A 13781-nucleotide genomic window follows, 5' to 3' on the forward strand; every position below is an offset into this window, starting at 1 on the left:
CTTCTCCTTTTGTTTTAAACGATCTGGCTAATTCCAGCAGATCACAATCTTCTTCGCCTTCTTCTTTGACATGAAAGATCGGTTTGTCGAAGTCATATGAGGTGTAACCAAATCGTTATCAACGAGATCCGGAGAATTATTTTTGAAGTTGGGACGAGACAAATCACAAAAAGGAAAAATGAAAATAAACATTGCCATTTTTATTTGTTTTTAAACTGCAAAAATAAATGAAAAACAAGGAACACCGCTTTTTGACTGAAAAACATCCATTTATTAATGATGCAGAAATGCAAATTTAAACATGAGGTGGCCCTTACAATGGACCATTACGTGTCGGGCAACACGTAAGGCTTTCATGCATATAAACTGAAAACAAGAAATTATTACTCTTCAGGATGAGTGACAGTGCTGATCTTTTTAAGCCTTCCAGTTCCCTGCCACGCACGATTTTATCCAGGACTCAAGTTCACAGTCACTGTCAGTCTCTTCCCCCACCGTATAGGCGTGATCTGAATCTTCAGCAATTGCATTCACCATCACCTGACCATGCGCCGGCATGGGATTAGCATTAACATCTGACAATAGTGAAAAATGGAGGGCCTTGGACTCCACCAGGTCTTGGACAGTATGCTTAAAGGCTCTACAACCCTCAATGTTATGCCCAGGCGCACCAGAATGAAATTCACACCTGGCGTTCTCATTATAGTTAGGTGGCCTCTGATCTGATCTCACTGGAGCTAACATCCTTGGCTGAACCATCCCAAGATCCATCAACTTTTTAAACAGAGCAGCATATGACATGGGTGGCTTGTCAAAATGACGATCAACCCCTTTTCCTTTCACTTGGCTCCCAGCTCCCTGTATCTTCTATGGGGTTGGCTGAGGTTGCTGTCGGATTAACTGATTACCAGCAGGGATGGTTACTGCAGCAGTGTGCTGGTAGTACCGACCCCTACCGCGTCCTCTCTGGGCATGCACAGACACAGCACTCGCGCCATCCTCCTTCTTAGGCTGACCATCACCAAATGATTTCTGCGGTCCAGACGACGAAACGTTTCCTTGCATGTTCCCCATCTTCAGCCAATCTTCAATCCTCCCCACCTTTTCGGCAATTACTTTCTGCCCCAAGGCGAACTCTCGCATGACATCAATCAGCTCCCCCATCTTCTCTTTCAGCTCGAGAACGTCAGCATTGGACGGATTCATCATTCCTGTGTCAATCAAACAGGTTAGAAATTGACACCTGCAAAACAGAAAACAAGTTATTATGCATGAATGCAGTGTCTATCCACATGAGGAACACTTTGTCTCTCGATCCTGGCTTCATGGAGACATATAATAACCCGGCAACAATATTTTGATTTGCAGTGTTTTGATTTCATCGTGCAGATCGGAGATAGGTGATCTAGCATGATACCCCCAACCATGTGTGTGCTTGTGCGAGTACATACGGTAAAGCAAATAAAGCGTGAAGATCAATCACTGAATGAAAAATAACCATCACATAGCCAATAGTGCACAAACAGTGCCATAGTCATACATCCAATCAGATAAAATCAGATACAATCCTCCAGAATCAGGGAAAGAAATACAGGCAAGCGGATTCCGTCAACAAGCCTGACGGTAGTCCACAACAAATAACAAAGCTAGCCTGACGAAGGTCCCACGGAAGGCCCTGTATCATCAACCATCTTCGCGAACTCTGCGGCGAACCTGAGTTCGGTGTTCTCCTGCTGCAATCTCCCCACTTCCTTCTGATGAATCTTCATCTGCCTGAAGTAGTGATCTCTCTCAGCCATGTAGTGATCTCTCTCAGCCCTGATCTTTGCTTTCTCCACTTCCCACTCTGCAGCCAGAACTCGGGCCCTAGCATCCCTCTGATCTCGGACAAGGATCTGCCTCCTCTTCTCATCCTCAATGACCTGTGACGCTCTGGCCAGCTTCTCCTTGGTGATGTCGTGCTCCCTGTTGGATGATGCTAAAGCTTGGCTGATCTTCCCATAGTAGGCCGTATCCATTTCAAAGCGTTTGGCTTCCAAGGCGTGTCGCTTGTCTTGATCTTCCATCTTCACTTTGATCTCTTGATTAGCTGCCTGAAACCGAGCAACAATCATCTCCAACTCCGCCTTCTCCATAAGTAACTGATCTCTGGCCCTCTTCATCTCGAGGCATTCTTCCATGCTGACAGAAGAACTTGGTCCCTCGATCCTAGGACACACAGAGTCACCTCCAGGAAACGGTAGATATGTGAGCTCAATCCTCTTCCGCAACCAATCTTCAAAAAGAGGAAAATACCGACAGTTGACCTTACCATAAGGAACCTTGCCCTTCCTCTGAATGTTGCGCCATGCCCCAGACACCTGCACCAGCTTGGCCTGATCGCCCTCAGCTGAGAAGTAAAAGGACTCCTGAATCTCCCGCTCAAGAGGAGGAACTTCCATGGCAAACCCCATCTGCCTCCTGAGAAGCGTCGGGTTGTAGTTGATGCAACCCTGAACTCCTATGAGAGGCACATTGGGGAATCTCCCACAGCTATATATGAAATCCTGTCCAGCCAAGCCATTATGAGTCCAAGCAATGTCATCAGCCCGCAGACCCATCAACCTGAAGGACCACTTGACACTGGGATCAATCTGAACAAAGGCACCTCGAGAAGGCAAATACCCCATGAACCATTTGAAGAGCAACTGAGAACAGCATCTGATCAAGCCCCCACGCCTCTTCTCATTCCTGTTATGCACTGAGTAGTAGACATCTCCGATCAAAGTAGGAATAGGGTTCTTCTGCATGAATAACCTGACAGCATTATGGTCTACAAAATTCTTCTGATTAGGAAACAGAACAATCCCATAGATGCTCACAGCAATCAAAGCACAGACCGTCTTCCAGTTACCCATAGCAGCATGCTCCTTGGCTTTAGATTCCAAGAAACTCAAATGAAACCCGGGTAACTCTCCTTTCTCTTTCAAACCTCCCTTGGTCACTTCCGGACTCAAATAAAGAGCACGGGAAATCCCAAGGACGTCAGGCTCTCCTCTAATAGCACAGAAAGGAATCTGATCTCGGATCGGAATACCCAGAATACTAGCATAGTCCTCCATCAGAGGCCCCAACAGATAGTCTGGAAATACGAAACATCTCAGCCCCGGGTCATAGAACTGGAGAAGAGTATGGATGGCACTTCTGTCGTTGTCACTGAGTCTGAAAACCATCTTCAGGATACTACGATATGCCTATCTGAACATCCCCACATGGTCGGGTGTGATCAACGCTATCATATCTCTCAACTCGTCAATCTCTGGGTTGAAGAAACTGTAGGCAACGTTGTCTTTCAGACCGGTCCTCATATCTGAACGGAAAGTCTCTCTACCAGGATCTCGATAAAATGTCCCTGCATATGGATAAACATGTGTTAGATGCAATTAATGCAAGATGCAATGATGCTGATGAATGAATGCAATGCGTTGCCATCCTCCCGGCCATCTGATCATTTGTTGCTCTGAAACCTGGTCTCTGAACTGATCATAACCATCTGAGGAATAAACAATCACAATTCTGACCCACGGGTTCCGAAATAAATGGAAGACAGATACATCATCATCATCACTAGTCTCTGAGCAGACACACCACCATCTGAATCGGCCCGGGGAATCCTGAAATAAACGGATCCCCACTGATAAATACATCGGCCCAGGGAATCCAGAAATAAACGGATCCCCACTGATAAATCACGGACAGCACTCCGGCGTCTCGGCAATAAATGACCATAAATCCGACTTATAAATAGGACTCTGAACCACAGATCAAAAAGTCATCACCTGAATCCATCTGATCATACATCTGAAAGAAACACCCTCCCCTCACAGGTAAGTTCTAAACAAGTCATCCTAAGGCGGATAATAGTCTCGACAATCGGGCGGAGATACTCAATGGGTTTGCCCTTTCGGGTGTGCCATTGTAGCTCCCTTAAGATCGTCTAAACCAAAAATCTGGGAAATGATCGGTCACCAGAGTCAATAGCTCAGAAGAAGTAACTAAGCCAAAGTGAAATATTCCACAATGGAAAGCACTATCGACTGAACCTCGTCCGGCTTGTGGTATGTCACGTTGCAACATTATACTAAAATAGCAAATGAGGAACGTGAGACCACACTAATCCTAGGTGTACACTCGGGCCTGGGTTTTAGCCCCACTCAGAACACCCACCCCAAACAGAGGAACCACCTGCATAGAGGACGGCAACAACATGATAGTATGATGCATGCAAATATTTAATGCAAATATGGAGGGTTAGAATAATAAATGCAATAAATAACACACACAAGCAACCTAAACTATCCTAGAACGCTAGGAAGGACTCGCTCGGGGAAGATGGACCAGCACAGGTCTACATCTTATGCGGTCCCCAGCAGAGTCCCCAGCAGAGTCGCCAGCTGTCGCATCCTGCGAAAAAACAACCAGCGAAGCTCAAAACAAAACACACACAGAGCCGCCACTGCGCGTTATTTATCCCAAGATAGGGAAAGGAAACGCTCAGAGAAACCTGGAAAGGAAATGGTCTTGCGACCAAAGAGACAGGGTAAGGGAGTCGGTTACGCAAGGGGAAGGTATTAGCACCCCTCACGTCCGTCGTACTCGACGGGATCCACGTTCTAAGAAAAGAAAAGGTTGCTAGACATCACACACACACAGGGAACGCAGGTGGGGTTAAGAGGAACGAGCTCGATAAGGTATCGCACCTTATGCCTACATATCTTGTCTGGAACAAGAATCAGAGCCACTGTAGTTCGGCTTACGCACACCAAACAACACAAAACATACAAACAAGCAAGGGTGGCAAACATGGAGCCCGACAACCACTGGATGGAATTACGTCAGCATCCGAACCAAAACACGCACAAAACGGCAAACGTGGAGCCCGACTGCCAATCAATGGGCTTACGTCGGCATCCGAGCCAAAACACAATCAGATAACAAGCAAACACACACAAAAAAGAAAAAGGTTGCCCGGAGTGGTCTCGCACGACCACCTGCCTACATACCTCGTCTGGAACGAGGATCAGGGCGATGTAGTTCCCCTGAAAGGGACTGAATTACTAGCCAGAAACCAGGGAAAGACACACTACTAGGGAGCTGGACTCGAGCCTAGTGTTGTCATGCATCGTTACCCTAAGTTCAGTTTTCTATCCCACTTGCATAAGCAAACTACTCCTATCCAGGAAAGAAGCAAGCACACAAGCATACAGAATATAAGCATACATCAAATGAGAACAAGCATCTCAAACAAGCATGTCAATCAGATATCCACATAGCACGCACTATAGCCAAACAAGGGGGCTCAATCAATAGGTTTGACTGCCTCAGCAAGTCATCTGTACGGGCTGTGTTTGCTCTTAACCTTGCCATTACGAGGCTAAGGTGAAGCAGATGAAAGGTGAAGTGAGGATCAGACCTCACAACTCTTATCCCTGACCAGGGAGAGCTTCTGACAAATGAGCATGGGTCCAGAATGGGGGAACCCTTCTATACTCAGAGACTCTGACACAATGTGCACTGCACGGATCTTGGGCTTGTGATCTCAATGCTACAACCATGTAATGGGAGCAAGGAGAAGACTCACAGAATAGTGGGGGGTAGACTGCATACCCCTACCTTCCACCAATTGCCTTATTTAAAGGACTTTCACCTGCTTGGCACGAAAAATAAACAACCACAATCATTGCCTCTTAAGGAGGACTTCAGACATTTGCCCGGCCCGGTAACAGCCGGGTCTCCCAGACTACATGAAGTCAAGAGGACCTACCTCAAGCGGTTTACACAACCGAGCAGCGGCTACCAAGCAAGTTCTTAAAAGAACTAGAGCGACTAAAGGTACCTGTACAAAAGCTAACCAGTTAATAACTCAGACAACCAATCAGAAAACAACAAGTTAATCAGTCAAACTATGCAAGCCAAGGCACACAAAGGCAAGCTATGAGCTCAAGCCCAAGCTTCACAACCTACAAAACAATGTTATGTTAGTGTACAAACATCAAACAACATCATTTCAATCACCTTGAGCCTTATGCTATTCATCCTGAAAAATCAAGCAAATATTAGCAACTAGACCACTAGGCCAAGCCTAGGGTCCAAAAGCAAGAAAAATTCCTAAACAGCAAGGTATCTCCAACCAAAGTCAAATTAATGTCAAACAAAAGCCAACACAATTAGTCCCATGTCCATATCATTCATCATGTTCATTTTATGCACAAAACAATCCAAACTAGTTCAAATGAAGCACCAAACATGCAAACAGAACTATTGCATTCAAATCCACATCAAAACAAATCCAAAAAATCTCAAATAAATTACACCTAAACAGGACCTAATCCAGGTCTAGCACACCAAATTTCAGCTTAATTGGGCAAAGGAAACCATGTCAATGAAAATCAACAAAAACAGACACAATTACATGCTCCAAATCACAACATCAACACATGCTTCCACTTCAAAAATTCATAACTCAATGAGAACAAAAAAGAAATGGATGATATCAAAACAGGGATGTCCTATCATGTGCCTATTACAAGCATATCAAATTTCATGACAATCCAATACCATATGAGTATTTCACACCAAATATTCCAACATATGTCACATGAACTTGCAATTTTGACCATCAGAGATGAAAAATAGCAATCAATTTGAAAATGCCACATAAAATTCCACAAAAAATCACATAGCATCCTAACATGTTAATCAACATTCATGCAAAATTTCACATCATTCTAACAAGTCTAGGTCATTCAAATAAATCCAGCAAATTGACATAATGAGGTGTGACACAAATTGTCACACCAAAGTTCCAAAATTCACATCTCAATGGCCAGGTATCAAAAATTCATGAAATATACATGTAAATCTCCATTGATGTGTCTAGAATCACCACAAAAATTTTCAGACATTTATTTGTAAGCATGAGAATTTCACATTGAATTTGGCACAAGGTATCAAAAATGAGTACATGTTAAAGATCCCTAGGTCAAACAAAATTCCTACCATGCACAACCTTCAAAAATGAGTCAAATAAATCCTACAGTCAACAACAAAGTCAACACAAAAATTTCCACATTTTTTTGAATTTTCTATGATTTTTTATGAATTTTTTAACATGTTTATGAATTTTTTACAATTTATTAAATTAATTAGAATTATCCAATGGCATACTTGTAATTAACAGGCGCGGGGGAGGGAAACACCATATTCAAAAATTCAAATGGAAAAACGGATCTAACACACCTATCATCATCACTTTCGCCCAGATTTTCCCAGCAACACCAAGAACTCGATGAACATCCAATTAACACCAAAATGAGCATGCGTATATCCATTAGACTCGTCTAAGAACAAGGAATCTAGATACGAACTTATTTTAACCTAACTGTTCCTCTACCTCCTAAATCGATCATGTTAGGGTTTGGTTACAAAACTTCAAATCGAGATTACATGAGCTACGATTCACCATTCGCAAAACTACCTATGTCACGATGATCTTCAATCAATAAACTACAAAACGCATACATAAATTTGAAAAACCGTGACATTCGAAAAACTCGTGTACCTGGAATGGCAGTGTCGTATTGATGCTCTTTGCGTGCTTTTCTCCACAAACAGATGTAGAAGGATGATGAGGAAGGTGAGTGATGTGCTTGAACTCAATTGATGTTGCTCCTATTGCATGGAAACTCGTTTTGCCATTGATGAGTGCACTTTGGACAGCTGCGAATCAGTGCTTCTTTCCTTCCAAACTTCACAAACAGATGGAGAGGATGATGATACAAGATCAATGCAAGAAGAATTTCGAAGATTGAGCCAATATTGAAGAAGATTGATGGATTTGAAGGTTTTGTGTTCTTGAGCAATTTGAGAGAATGTGATGAGTTTTCAGATCTGGTTTTGGAAAGTGTGTATTCTGTTATGATTAGAATGTGATTATGAATATATATGATGCCTTAATCCATGATTAACCATGTAATTAGCCAAATTGCATTTGATAGTGAAATGTTAATTTTCAAGTGAGGGCAAAATGGTCACTTCCACATACAAGCCAATGCCAGCTCATGGACAGCTCACACACTCTCTAAATGACATATGTGAGCTGTTGCAACTTGTCTCACTCTCATTGGATGCACCATTCTCATTTTCACCTTGTGATTGCACTTTATCCATTTTTGCACTTTCATTTTTCAAGTCAAATTCCAAACCACAAACCTTAGGCATGAAATGATGATTCCAACAGGTTTCAAATGCCATTTATGAGGTGTAGCAAAAATCCCCATCCAAAAATTCCAATTATTTCACAAGTTGGACAATTTTGCCCTTGGTCCATTTAACTGTCCAGTTGAAAATTGACTTTTTGCATTGACCACTTTTGAAAAAATCCAATTATGCACCATGAAATTACATGTCAAATGGAGTTTGTGCATATAAAGAACTTGCAATTTGGACAAACCATGTGGAAGTTATGGCCTCCTGATTATGGGTCATTTTTGAATTTCACTGAGCCATAATTTCCCAATCATACATGGGATTTTCAAGTTCTTGGACTTTTTGGAAAGGTGAGAACAAGATCTACAACTTTCATGTTGAACAATTTTTCATTTGAAGCTTCCTTGGACACGTGGCTTTGAGGTAAAAAACTTTCCATTTTTGGAAACTTCAATTACAAGTCACTTTCTATTTTTGGCAGTTTTTGTCCTGACTTGATTTTCTCCATTCTTAAGCTTTGAGATGTCAAATAACACTTGTTCCAACATGAATGAAGTGTATCCAACTGATTTCCACCTCCAAATCCATCAAACCATGTACAGTTGACTTTTCAACTGACAGATGAATCTGGCAATGCATAGATCAATCTGAGCTCCAATCTTCAACTGAAATGGCTCAAGGGTGAAACCCTAGCCTCAATTATCTCAAAATAACCATAGAATGAACCCCATAACCATCACAAACCCCATCTCCTGATTAAGCCCTGATTGGCCCAATGCAATTGATTAGGGTTGACCAGTGGTCAAAACCCTAATCTCAAGGAATCTTCTTCAATCTCCTGATGACATCCAACCCTGATGATGATGATGTATCATTGCAATCAAGATGAATACCAACATCCATTGAGAATCACAAAACCCTAATTCACAGCCCAATCCTCAGATGGCCCATGATCAGTCAATAAACCCTAGGCTTGCACTTAGACTTCTCCATCTTCTGATCAAGACTTGGGAGAATGGCTTGCACAGTGTAACCACATGATATGCAATATGCAATTCCTAAAGACCTAAAATGATATGCAATATGTTAATGCTAGTCCCAAGAGAGGAGGGCAAATTTTGAGGTGTTATAATATGGTCTATGTTTTGGACGTTAAACTGAATGTTGTGACATTCATTCCTGACAGCGTATGCTAAATTGTAGGTTGTTTAGTTTTTCTGTTTCAACATTTTTCTCAGGCTATTCTTCAGGAAGTCAACAACTGAGCTAAAATCCAGGAAACCAACAACTAAGCTACAATTCATGAACCTACCAAATAGCCTATTTGTTAGTAACCTAGTTGTGGAATTTAGGTTAACTCGCTTGACCTTAAATTCAGGAAATACAAGTACAAGGCCCAAGTGCTGCAATATAAAAGGATGGCAATCCTTCTTTCAGAACCAGAGGGTTTTAGGCGTGAAGATTTTATTTGTCCATTATACTTCACTGCTGTATTTTTGTGTGTCTTGTATTAGACGTATCTTGTAAGCCAAGCTATTATCACTGAGATGATTGCATTGGTATAGGGTGTTCATTGAGTTGTAAGTGTTGTGTCACTCTAAGCTTTTAAGCGTGAGTGCTGTGTATCTTGATTAAAGCTGTTAAGCACAATCAAGAGTTGTTTGAAGTGTGACTTCAAAATTGTCTTTAATCTTAATTAAAGGTTGTAATCACTGAGGTGATTGAGGGGGAGTGAGTAGGAACTCTGATCTTAGTGTAAGATTGAAATTGCATTGGGTAGGTATTAAGTGATAGGGTTAAACAGTTGGTTTAAGGTCTGAATTAATACTACTAATAGTGGATTTCCTCCCTGGCTTGGTAGCCCCCAGACGTAGGTCATGTTGGACCGAACTGGGTAAATAATTCCTTGTGTTATTTACTGCACTTACTTTTTAAGTTCTGCATAATTCTTATTTGCGCAGAATTAGATGTCATAACAACCCGTGTGACATCGAAAGTATGTTAACTAGAATTTCACACAACAATGAACAAACACTTTCAACAACAAGAACAGTACCAACAATCATCAACAACAAACTTTCGAGAGGAAGAAGGTCTCTTTTTACCCAATTCCTATGACATATGCAGAGCTTTATACATCGTTGGTTCTCAAGAACCTACTCCAACTGAGAAATCCGCCACAAATTCATGAACCACTTCCATGGTGGTACAAGCCTGACCTCTGTTGTGCTTTTCATCAAGGAGAACCCAAACATGATATTGAGAACTGGTATCCACTTAAGTACGAAGTTCAGAAGCTAGTGAAAAGTGGAATGGTGTCCTTTGAGGACCGCGCACCTAACGTGAAAGCAAACCCACTGCCAACCCATGGAAATTCATCTGTTAATATGGTAGACGATTGTCTTGGGGAGTTCAAAGTATTCAACGTCCGCTTCATTAGAAGGTCCTTGGTGACGATGCACAAGGATATTTGTTTGGTGAGCGATTGTGAGCACGACCTTGATGGTTGTGCTATATGCAATGTTAATCCTAGAGGTTGTACGATTGTGAAAAGAGACATCCAACGGTTGATAGATGAGGGTATGATTCAAATTGTTCAATCCCGTCACGTAGATGATGATGTGAATGTAATAGTGCCAGTATTCAAGACACCAGAGAGAGTGGTGATTTAGTTTGATAGCAACAACAATAACATCATCAGCCAGAGATCGGTATCACCATTGGTCATACGGTTAACGGGTCCAATCCCGTATTCATCCGATAAGGTTGTTCCATATCAGTACAATGCAACAATGTTGAAAGATGGTCAAGAAGTTCCATTGCCTACGACCAGCTCTGTAGTGAGCATTGCTGATGTTACTAAAGTGACCCGTAGTGGTCGAGTGTTTGGGCCGGTGTTCCCAAAAGATAAGGAAGAATCAATTGTCAGTTAGAAGGTGGAAGTTGATAACACGAAAATGTATCGTATATTTGCCTTGATTTACATTCAAAAATCGTACCGTTTTCATTTATATTCCGATTATTTCGCAAGTGTTCGAGTTATTTTTGCAGGTATTTCACTTCCCATGCTTAAATGAGCAAAGTATAGAAAAGGAAGGAAAAGAAGAAGAAACGGAAGAGAAACAACAGAAAAACCAGAAAATATGAATTTTGTGAATGTGACGACCGTCACACACCATCACGATCGTCACGCTCTCCTTGATTGTGCCGAACGCCACAAGTCCATCACGACCGTCGCATATGCAAAATCAGCGTAATGGGTTTCAACCAGAAGTGGTCCACGTCGCCCCAGTTTTTGCTCCTTAAACCACCTTCCCGTGAATCCCTCCCTCAACTAAGTCCTCCTTATTTTTCTCAAGCACGAAGACCAAGGGGTACTATAAAAGAATGAAAGTTGGAAAGTTCCGGTCTCTATCATCCTATCTCTCTGCCTTTTTTCGCTCCTGCAATTTTGTTTTCATGTTATTTTTCTTCAGCAAGCATTATTTTCTTTAACTGCAATTTGTTTACTTTTCCGTTCAGAGCTTTGATTATTTTTCCCTTTCCTTTCCGTTTTTCACTTAGCCAAAAGTAATAGTCTCCTACATTGGGGAACTACTACAACTTAGTTAGTTTAGTTTAAGCATTTGTTTTGAAGAAGCAGAATCCTACCGACCTGTGGAGGACTGCTCAAGTACTTCAAGATTCAGCCTATTCAATTAATCAAAGTTCCAGGTTTTTATTCAATTATTATTATCGCTTTATTATTAAATGATCATGTTTGCTTTATTGTTAAATTGTTTATGTTCGTCTGTATTTGCATTATTTCACATATCCGACTAAACTACCGGTATCGGTATGTAAACAATTTAATTAGACGGGATTTAATAATAACCAGTGTAAACTTCTTTTCTCAAATAATATTTCTGGATGTGGTTTTTAATTTGAATTTAATTAACTTTGTCACGAGAGTGAGAAGCTATTTAATACGGTTTTGCCACGAGAGTGGGAAATTAACTAAGGTTAGAACCGACAATCGTGAGAGCATGAGAGTCGAACTGGATAGTAAAAACTAGGCGTTGATTTTTAAAACAGCGAGAGCACTTTAAAAGCAATTAGAACTTATTTATTTTCAAAAAGTATTTTTAGCTTCAAATGGGACAACGAGAGCGTACATTATGACTTAAAAGTATAGTCCGAGTAAACAATCACGAGAGTGTGAGATAAAGCCCTTTAAATGAGTATTTTCTACTAAAAGGTATTTGGTAATTAAAATATACACCGGTGACTTATCGAATCCCTAACAATTAATGCGTTGTATACTGACATCCCTTCATTAATATTTTCTTAAAAACTTAATTTTCTTTAGATTTAAGTTTTGTTGAACTGAACCTCTAAAAACCATTGTCTTAGCTAAACATAGTAACATCGATAGAATTAGTTTGACCATCAGTCACGAGCCGTATAAATTTTTTGGCGCCGTTGTTGGGGACTGATTTAGCCAAATAGTGTGATTCTTTCGTTGCGCAGTATAGACATAGGTAAAAAAATAATTTCCTTTCCCTTATTTCTCGGTTGTATGCCAAGTACTCGCTCACAAGGCGAAAACTTAGTAACACCAATCGCAGAATTAGAACGTTTCTTATATTTAAGACTCCGAATACTAGAGTACCAACGAAGGTACAATATTCCCGATATCTTCTTTCCTACTATTGAACCAGTTGAAAAACCAACCATGGCTGCAGTAAGACCATAAAATCGCCCTCTTAAGTTCTACGCTACCCCGTTCCAACAAGAACCTCACAACAACATTGCTGCCTCTGCTATCGATCAAAACAATTTCGAGTTGAAACCCTCATTGCTATCAACTGTCTAACAATATCAATTTGCTGGAAATCCTACGGACGACCCTAATGAACATTTGACCAAGTTTGTGCAGTACGCAGACACTGTGAAGGCGAGTGGTGTATCTCAAGATGCGATAAGACTACACATTTTTCATTTCTCTCTAAGAGACAGAGCTTGGGCTTGGTTGTAATCCTTACCATCCAACTCAATCACTACATGGGAAGAACTGAAGAACGTTTTCTTAGCCCGATATTTTCCGCCGAGCAAAACTGCTATGCTGAGAGCTCAAATCAACGGATTTCGACAAAAAGATGCAGAATCTCTCTACGATGTGTGGGAGAGATACAAAGACATGATGAGGATGTGTCCACATCACGGTCTCGAAGACTGGGTGATCATTCACACATTTTACAATGGGCTCCTGTATAACACAAGACTGACAGTAGACGCTACCGCAGGCGGTGCACTTATAGTCAAGCCATACCATGAAGCCTATCAACTCATTGAAAACATGGCCCAAAACCATTGCCAATGGGGAGGTGAAAGAACCCCAGTAGAAAAGTCCCAAACAAAAGGTGGAATGTACGAAATTAGTAGCCTTGACCATGTCCATGCAAAGGTAGATGCCCTTGTTCAAAAGTTAGACAACTTGACCATACCACCCGCAGCCACCGTGGCTGCCGTAACTCGAAACTGCGAGTTATGTG

General features: G+C 41.5%; 1 non-coding gene across 1 annotated transcript; it reads right to left on the reverse strand.

Annotated features, from left to right (window-relative positions):
* Positions 1-13348: 13348 nt before the first annotated feature.
* Positions 13349-13455, reverse strand: LOC127109296 (small nucleolar RNA R71). Its single transcript, XR_007796618.1, has one exon. It is a non-coding gene; the product is annotated as a small nucleolar RNA R71 (small nucleolar RNA).
* Between the last annotated feature and the right edge of the window lie 326 nt (positions 13456-13781).

This window comes from Lathyrus oleraceus, chromosome 7, assembly GCF_024323335.1.
Source record: "Lathyrus oleraceus cultivar Zhongwan6 chromosome 7, CAAS_Psat_ZW6_1.0, whole genome shotgun sequence".
NCBI classification, from domain to species: Eukaryota; Viridiplantae; Streptophyta; class Magnoliopsida; order Fabales; family Fabaceae; genus Lathyrus; species Lathyrus oleraceus.